This window comes from Papio anubis, chromosome 1 (genome assembly GCF_008728515.1).
Source record: "Papio anubis isolate 15944 chromosome 1, Panubis1.0, whole genome shotgun sequence".
Taxonomy (NCBI): domain Eukaryota; kingdom Metazoa; phylum Chordata; class Mammalia; order Primates; family Cercopithecidae; genus Papio; species Papio anubis.
The window spans coordinates 91,622,336-91,630,710 of NC_044976.1; the positions used below are offsets into that span (position 1 = coordinate 91,622,336).

The 8,375-nt window shown below is 46.5% G+C and overlaps 1 pseudogene across 1 annotated transcript; it reads right to left on the reverse strand.

Moving 5' to 3' along the window:
* Positions 1-6,914: 6,914 nt before the first annotated feature.
* Positions 6,915-7,483, reverse strand: LOC108580592 (annotated as a pseudogene). The gene has a single exon (XR_001891819.3). The product of XR_001891819.3 is annotated as a trafficking protein particle complex subunit 2-like protein (transcript).
* Between the last annotated feature and the right edge of the window lie 892 nt (positions 7,484-8,375).

An 8,375-nucleotide genomic window follows, 5' to 3' on the forward strand; every position in this document is an offset into this window, starting at 1 on the left:
TAATAAACTCGGGAGATGGCATGGCCTGTTCTCCCAGATTCCCTTTGGTGTTCCCGTGTCCATGGAGATAGGGGTGCTCCTTTTCTCCAAGTATGGGAGGGCACCTCTCACATGAGGATCTTATGACTTGCTTCAAGGGAAGGCCAGAATATCCTTCCTGTACATGTTGTTTCTCAAATTCCTTCAGCTTAAAATATTCAGTATGCCAAGGTGCCATATTTTGGAATAGTGTGTGGTTTTTTGTTTGTTTGTTTGTGACAAAGTCTCACTATGTTACCCAGGCTGGACTTGAACTCCTGGGTTCAAGCAATTCCCCAACCTCAGCCTGCCAAGTAGCAGGTATTGCAGGGGCATACCACTGTGCCCAACTCGGTAGTGTGTTCCATCATTCCCAACGATTATCCTACAGTTTCTACAATGGTAAATGTAATGTATTTCTTTCTTTCTTCCTTTTTTTTTTTTTTGTTCTTCTTTTTTTATTTTGAGACAGAGTCTCACTCTGTTGCCCAGGCTGGAGTGCAGTGGCGTGATCTCAGCTCACTGCAACCTCCGCCTCCTGGGTTCAAGTGATTCTCCTGCCTCAGCCTCTCCAGTAGCTGGGACTACAGGCAGATAGAGATGGGGTTTCACCATGTTGCCCAGGCTGGTCTAGAACTCCCGGGCTCCCACGAGCCACCACGCCTGACTAATTTTTGTATTCTTAGTAGAGACAGGGTTTTGCCATGTTGGCCAGGCTGGTCTCAAACTCCTGACATCAGGTGATCTGCCTGCCTCGGACTCCCAAAGTATTGGGATTACATGTGTGAGCCACAATGCCTGGCCATGTATTTCTTAAAACACCTCTCAGTATAGATTCAAGGCAAAATGCTAAATGTAGGTCAGCAAAGGGCCAAGTCATGGGGGAGGTGGGTATTGAGACAATGTAATCCAAGAAATCTCTCCAAGGATCTATCTCCAAACCTGACAAAATTAGGATGACTATGGAATGAGCCCATTCCTATCAGGCCATTCTCCTCAACGTGATCTTTACAACTAAACATTTGCTAATAATTCAACACCAGATAATTCAAGATTATATTTTCTGAGAACTTGAAGTTTGGAAGTTCCAAGGTGTAGTAAAGCGTAAGTAACTGAGAATTGATGTCCCTTCTGAAAGGAAAGCACCTAACCAGTATGCATACTTAAATAGAAAGCCACCCAACTTCCCCATGGGGGTGAGCTGGAAAATGCCGGGCAAAGATTTTCCTTAGATTATATTTTTGGGTTCATTCTAACATATACACAGTGAGCATATAACATTAATTCTCAGCTGGAAATAAAAGAGTTTTAATTATGAAAGTAATAATCACTTGTAAATTATTCAAACACACAGCAGGCCCTCCTACTCCCATCCTCCCTATTCTTGCTCCTTCTGGGTAATCACAAGGATGGTTTCTTGTGTCTCCTTCTAGACCTTCCTCTATGTGTATCTTTAAGGAAATCCCCTGGGGGGGCATGATATCCCTAATATTGTTACTTAATGATTCTGTTTTTCCACAGAGCAGGTGAGATGAGCAGGCTGTAACTATTGCCTATTATTCTTCAGCAAGGTATAGCAAGATCCATGTGGTCCTGCCAAGAAGATGGGACTCATAATGTGCAATAAAGGAGAATTTCTGGAAATTCTCTACTTTAAGCTGCTTCATATAGAGAGCAATGCTGCTTTTTGTGTTTCTACAAAAGACTGGGCAGAAACCTGCCTGTCCTTCAGGGTCCCAAATGAGGTAAGAGGCCAAAGCTGGCCATCACCATGGGTGTCACAATTTATGCCCTGAGAGAATTAATGGAAAGCATCAGAACATCTTCTCGTTTTGGAACATTTGTTCGCTCAGTTTGGCGGAGGTTGAGCAGAAGTAGAGATGTCCCTCCTGTTGATTGATGCTCATTGCCTATTGAGCAGAACTCACTGTGGGGCCCAGTCCTCTTCAGATCACTGAGCAAGCTCACCTTCAGGCAGAGGGGCAGGGGTGGTGTGGTGGGTATCAAGACAGTGCCAAGTCTAACTGCAAAACAACCCCCACCCTCACTAAATATAGACGTGTGTGTGTATATGTGTGTATTTTAAACTAAAAACGCCCCCCCCCAAAAACCCTCATAATGCTCTCTATGTATCCTTCTATTTTCATCTCCTGACATCTTTAAAAAATCAAAATAGAGTCCTACTCTGAGAGATGAGGAACCTCCAATTTTGGCAGATTCTATATATGTGTGTTGTTTAAATAAAGGAAAATAAATGAAATTATATGCTATATTTCATTCTATAATTTGTTATTTTCATTTTACACTATATTACCTATATGCTACCACCTAAATTCATTCTTTTTTTTTTTTTTTTTTTTTGAGATGGAGTCTTGCTCTGTCAGTGCAGTGGTATGATCTTGGCTCACTGCAACCTCCCCTCCCGGATTCAAGCAATCCTCCTGCCTCAGCTTCCTGAGTAGCTCAGATTACAGGCATGTGTCACCACACCCAGCTCATTTTTGTATTTTTAGTAGAGATGGGGTTTCACCATGTTGGCCAGGTTGGTCTTGAACTCCTGACCTCAGGTGATCTGCCCGCCTTGGTCGTTCTATTTTTTTATAACAGTTTTATAATAAATATAGGGCCATAGTTATAAAGGATCTTATAAAATTGTTATAAAATGTACCATCACATGAATGTACCACAATTTACTGAAACTTTTTTTATTAACAAATATTTTACATTGACTCCAATTTTCACTTGTTCAAATCATGTTTTAGTGAATATTCTTGTGTGTATCTCCTTAAACTCTAGAGTGCTGTTTCTTAGAAATAAAATTGTTGGTCAAAAGATACATGCATTTTAAATTGTGGTAGTTATAGGTAGACTATCCCTTATGTGAAATACTTGGTACAAGAAGTGTTTCAGATTTTGGATTGTTTAGTATTTGCATGTATTTATCAGTTGAGCATCCCTAATCTGAAAATCCAAAATCCGAAGTGCTCCAATCAACATTTCCTTTGAGAATGACCTTTAAACATCATGTCAATGTGCAGAAATGTTTCAAATTTTGGAGCATTTTAGATTTCAAATTTTTAGATTATGGAAGCTCAACCTATATTAGAAAATTTTTCTCTACAAACTTGGTACCAATTTATATTCTCACAATAATATATTACAATATATGTATCCTCCTTTTGTTTTTTGTTTTTGTTTTGAGTCAAGGCCTCACTCTGTCACCCAGGCTGGAGTGCAGTGGCTCTATCACAACTCACTGCAGCCTCAACCTACTAGGCTAAGTGATCTTCCCGCCTTAGCCCTTCGGGCAACTGGGACTACAGGTGTGTGCCACCACTCCTGGCTGTTTAGTATTTTTTTTGTAGAGATGGGGTTTCACCATGTTGCCCAGACTGGTCTCGAATTCCCTGGCGCAAGCTGTCTGCCAACCTTGGCATCCCTAAGTGCTGGGATAACAGGCGTGAGCCACCACACCTAGCCAGCCTCCTTTTGTGTTAATAATTATTTTCCTAATTAGAATTCAGAGTGCGAATCTTTTTTATATGTGCACTAACCATTTATTATTTCTTCTTATGAGATTTGCTTTGAATGTAGTGTTAATTCTTTAGTTAAATTGGCCCTGTAAGGTGCTGCCCAAGGACCAAAACTAGCCCCTAAGTGTTCTCTTTTATTGATGACTGGGGACATATTAGGCACAGGCACGCTTTGCTTTATTGCACTTTGCAGATATTGTGATTTTTACAAATTGAAAGTTTGTGGCAACTCTGTGTTGAGCAAGTCCGCCAGCACAATGCTTCCGACAGCGTGTGCTCACTTTGTTGTCTCTGGGTCACATTTTGGTAATTCTGGCAATATTTCAAGCTTTTTCATTATTATTATATCTGTTATGGTGACCAGCGATCTTTTACAATGCTATTGTTATTGTTTTGGGACACCATGAACTGTACCCGTATAAGACAGAGAACTTCATCCAAAAATGTTGTGTGTGGTCTGACTGCTCCACTAACTGGCCATTCCCCTGTCTGTCTCCCTTTCTTAGGGCTTCTCTGTTCCCTGAGACACAGCAATATCGGAATTAGGTGAATTAGTAACCCTAGAGTGACCCATAAATGTTCAAGTGAAAGGAAGAGTTGCAGGCCTTTCACTTTAAATCAAAAGCTAGAAATGATGAAGTTTAGTGAGAAAGTCATGTCAAAAGCTGAGATAGGCAGGCTGTAAGCGAGGCCTCTTGCACCAAACAGTTAGCCAAGTTGTAAACACAAAGGAAAAGTTCTGGAAGGAAGTTAAAAGTGCTACTCCAGTGAACACAAGAATGGTAAGAAAGCAAAACAGTCTTATTGCTGATATGGAGAAAACTCTAGTGGTCTGGATGGAAGATTAAATCAGCTAAAGCCTAATCCAGAGCAAGGTTCTAACTCTCTTCCATTCTATGAAGGCTGAGAGAGGTGAGAAAGCTCCAGAAGAAAAGTTAACAGAGATTGGTTCATGAGGTTTGTGAGGTTTAAAGATGCCACCTCCATCATGTAAAAGCACAAGGTGGAGCCGTAAACACTGACGTAGAAGCTGAGCAAGTTATCTAGAGGATCTAGCAAAGATCTAAGACTACACTAAACAACAGATTTGATTTTCTTTTCTTTTCTTTTTTTTTTTTTTTTTTTTTTGAGACAGAGTTTCACTCTTGTTGCCAGGCTGGAGTGCAGTGGTGCAAACCTCCACTCCCTGGGTTCAAGTGATCCTCCTCGCCTTAGCCTCTCGAGTAGCTGGAATTACAGGCTCGAGCCACCACACCCAGCTAATTTTTGTATTTTTCACAGAGACAGGGTTTCGCCATGTTGCCCAGGCTGGTCTTGAACTCCTGGCCTCAAGTGATCTGCCTGCCTCAGTCTCCCAAAGTGCTGGAATTAGAGGCATAAGGCACGGTGCCCAGACCAAATTTTTCTCTTTCCTCCCTCCCTTTCTCCCTTCCTTCCTTCCCTCCCTTCCTCCCTTCTTTCTTTCCCTCTCTCTCTCTCTCTCTCTCATTCTTTTTGACAGTCTCCCTCTCTTGCCCAGACTGGAGTACAGTGATGCAATTATGGCTTAAGGCAGCCTCAACTTCCTGGGCTCAGGTGATCCTCCCACCTCAGCCTCATGAGTAACTGGGACTATAGGCCCGTGCCATTATGCTTGGCTAATTTTTGCATTTTTTGTAGAGACAGGGTTTCACTATGTTGCCCAGGCTGGTTTTTTTTGTGTGTGTGTGTGGTTTAAACCAGAGAGGGGTGCGTTTATTTTCTCACATTTAAAAAAAGCTGAACTTAAGTAGTCCGGGGCCGGTACCTCAGCAAATGCCCAGGGTCCTTCCCGCGTTCTGCCTTAGCAAAGGTCCGGGGTCCTTCCTGCGTTCTGTGTCAGCAAAGGCACAGGGTCCTTCCTGCGTTCTGTGTCAGCAAAGGCACAGGGTCCTTCCTGCGTTGTGCATCAGCTCCACTGTCCTCAGGGTGTGACTCTTTCCTCATGCTCTCAGGACAGCTGTCCCAGCACCAGCCATCACATCCATGTTCCAGACAGGAAGAAGGCAAAGGGGAAGGGCCCTGCATGTGGCAGCTGAGCCCCCTTCACAGGAGCTTCCCCGCAAGTCTCTCCTAGCACCACCCACCTCCGTGCCACAGCTGCACACCCCAGGCTGCGAGGGAGGCCAGGACATGGTTCTCATCTGCCCACTGTCAGAACTGTGCAGAGGCACCGGAGTTCTGTTAGTAGGGAGGAAGGAGAATGGATGCTGAGTTAGCAACTTGCAGAGTCCCCACCACAGCCAGGACTCAGGCAGGAGCGATCCCCACTAAAAGGCAAAGATTTCACACTGGGCTGCAGTGGGGAGGTGCTAGGTGCTTGGGCTGGGGACTCACCTAACAAACATGAGGCTCTTGTTAAAGATTTAACCCTTTGAGGGTGGCCTATGGCCCACGTGCACCCAGACCAGCTGCCTGGTGTGCCTCGGCCCACACCCGGACTTCCAATTCACCCTGGGGCGGGGGAGGCCTGGGGCATGCGGTTTTCACACACACTCCTTGCTGATTTCTTCTATAATTTATAAAAATAACACTGTGCTTGCTGGATGGGATGAAAAGGCAAATAAATATGTATCGAGAAAGTTCCCCTCCCTGTGTCTGCCCCAGGCTGACCTCCTTACAGCCTTTCCTGCTGCAGGGGCTCCTGGGGTCTTCAAGGTCCTTGAGAAACTCTCCAGTCCTGGACCAGTGCTGGAACCAGCTCGGGGGGTGGGGGGGTTGTCTCCTCAGCTGGCTGAGCCTTGACTGCTGGACCCCAAGGATGCCGGCGGCACTGACACCACTAAGGGCTCGGCTGCTGCCCTGGGTGGCAGTCAGCCATGTCATCAAGCGACACAGCACCTAACCCCCTCAGCACCAACAGGCAGGAACGGGCGCCTCAAGTCTGCGCTCCAGGGTTTAGGATGAGGGCTGCAGCTGAGCCAACGCCACGGGGCCACGAGGCTTCCCAGGTTTCACAAGGGTTCTTTTCAGGCCGGGCTGAGTCTAGACGTTGGGCCAGATGCAAAGAATGGAGGCCAAGTCCAGAAAGAGGAGGGCCCTCCCCTGTGGGAAGGCACGCTGGCTCCCCTTTTGCCCCTAGATCCTAGGCTGGTTCTGGGCTCAGGAGGCCGCCCCCTCCAGATCAGTCCACCTGTTCAGCCAATGGGCGACCCACATGGTCACAGGTCCTGCAGGCTCAGGAACTCCTGGCTCCAGGCGTCCTTGCCCCTGCCCCTTCGGGACAACTGGGGACAGGCTTCCTGCACCATCTAATCCCAAACCTCTGCCCACACCCCTGAAAGTCCTTAGTTGAATTCTTCTTAGTTAAATCCCTGGCTGACAACGGAAGGAAAAAGCCAAATCTCATCTCACAAGACCTTTAGTTGAGAGAACATGCACAGCTGCCTGCCTTGAAAGCCCCAGGCGTCCCACTCAGGAAGAGGCGACGAGAACAGACCGATGGCTACCACGGTCGCGCGTGGGATCCTCTACGATGGCCGGCAGCACAGCTCATTCAGCACACCTGTATCATAATGGACGTCACCATGTTATCAAAGGCCCTGGACTGGATGCAGTCCCCCGGGTTGTAGAAGGGGTTGCACCACGTCCATGTAGGAGTTGTGTAGCTTCCTGAACATGCTGCGAATTTCGTTGTCTCGAAGGGCTGTGTTGGAGGAATCCACCACCATGACAAACTTCACCTTGGAGTTGGTGAGGTAGCCGTATACCTTGTAGTCCTCCGTGGGGTAGAGCAGGTCCTGGTACAGCTCCCTCTGGTCGACCAGCGCCTTCGCCATTGCGGAGATCTTCTCATCCACCACGTCCAGAGATGTGTGCACCATGCAGTGGAACTTCAGCTCGTTCTCCGTGGGGGTGCTGCGAATGTAGAAGGGGTAATTCTCCTTGGCGATCACCTCGATGCAAACCGCCATCTTGGGAGGCCCGACGGGTGCCGCATCGCGTGACCCGCCGCTGGTCACGCAGCTCCCCCCACCCCGCACCCAGGGCTGGTCTTAACTGAACTCTAGCGATCTGTTGGCCTTGGCCTCCCAAAGTGATGGGATTAAAGGCATGAGCCACCACGGCTGGCCAACAATAGATTATCAGGGTAGGCAGAACTGTCTTACATTGGGAAAGATGTTACCTAGGACTTTAATAGATGGAGAGAAATCAATGCCTGACTTCTAATCTTCAAAAAACAGGCTGTCTTGTTAGGGGCTAATGCAGCTGGTGACTTTAAGTTGAAGCCAATGCTTATCTACCAGTCTGAAAATTCTAGGGCAATTAAGAATTATGCCAAATCTACTCTATCTATGCCCTGTAAATGGAGCAACAAAACCTGGAGTGACAGCACATAGGATTACAGCATGGTTTACTAAATATTTTAAGCCCACTGTTGAGACCTACTACTAAGAAAAATATGTTATTTTTAAAATATTACTGCTCTTGACAATGTACCTGGTCTCCCAAGACTTCTGATGAAGGTATACAAGGAGATGAATGTTGTTTTCATGCCTGCTTACAACATCCATTCTGCAGCCCATGGATCATCAAGAAGTAACTTGGGGCTGGGTGCAGTGGCTCACTCCTGTAATCCCAGCACTTTGGAAGGCCAAGGCAGGCAGATTGCTTGAGCCCAGGAGTTCGAGACCAACCTGGGCAACATGGCGAAAACCCATCTCTACAAAAAGTACAAAAATTAGCCAGGAGTGGTGGTGGTGTGCACCTGTAGTCCCAGCTGCCAGGGAGGCTGAGGATCACCTGAGCCTGGGAGGTCAAGGCTGAACTAAGCTGACATTGTACCACTGCGCTCCAGCCTGGGTG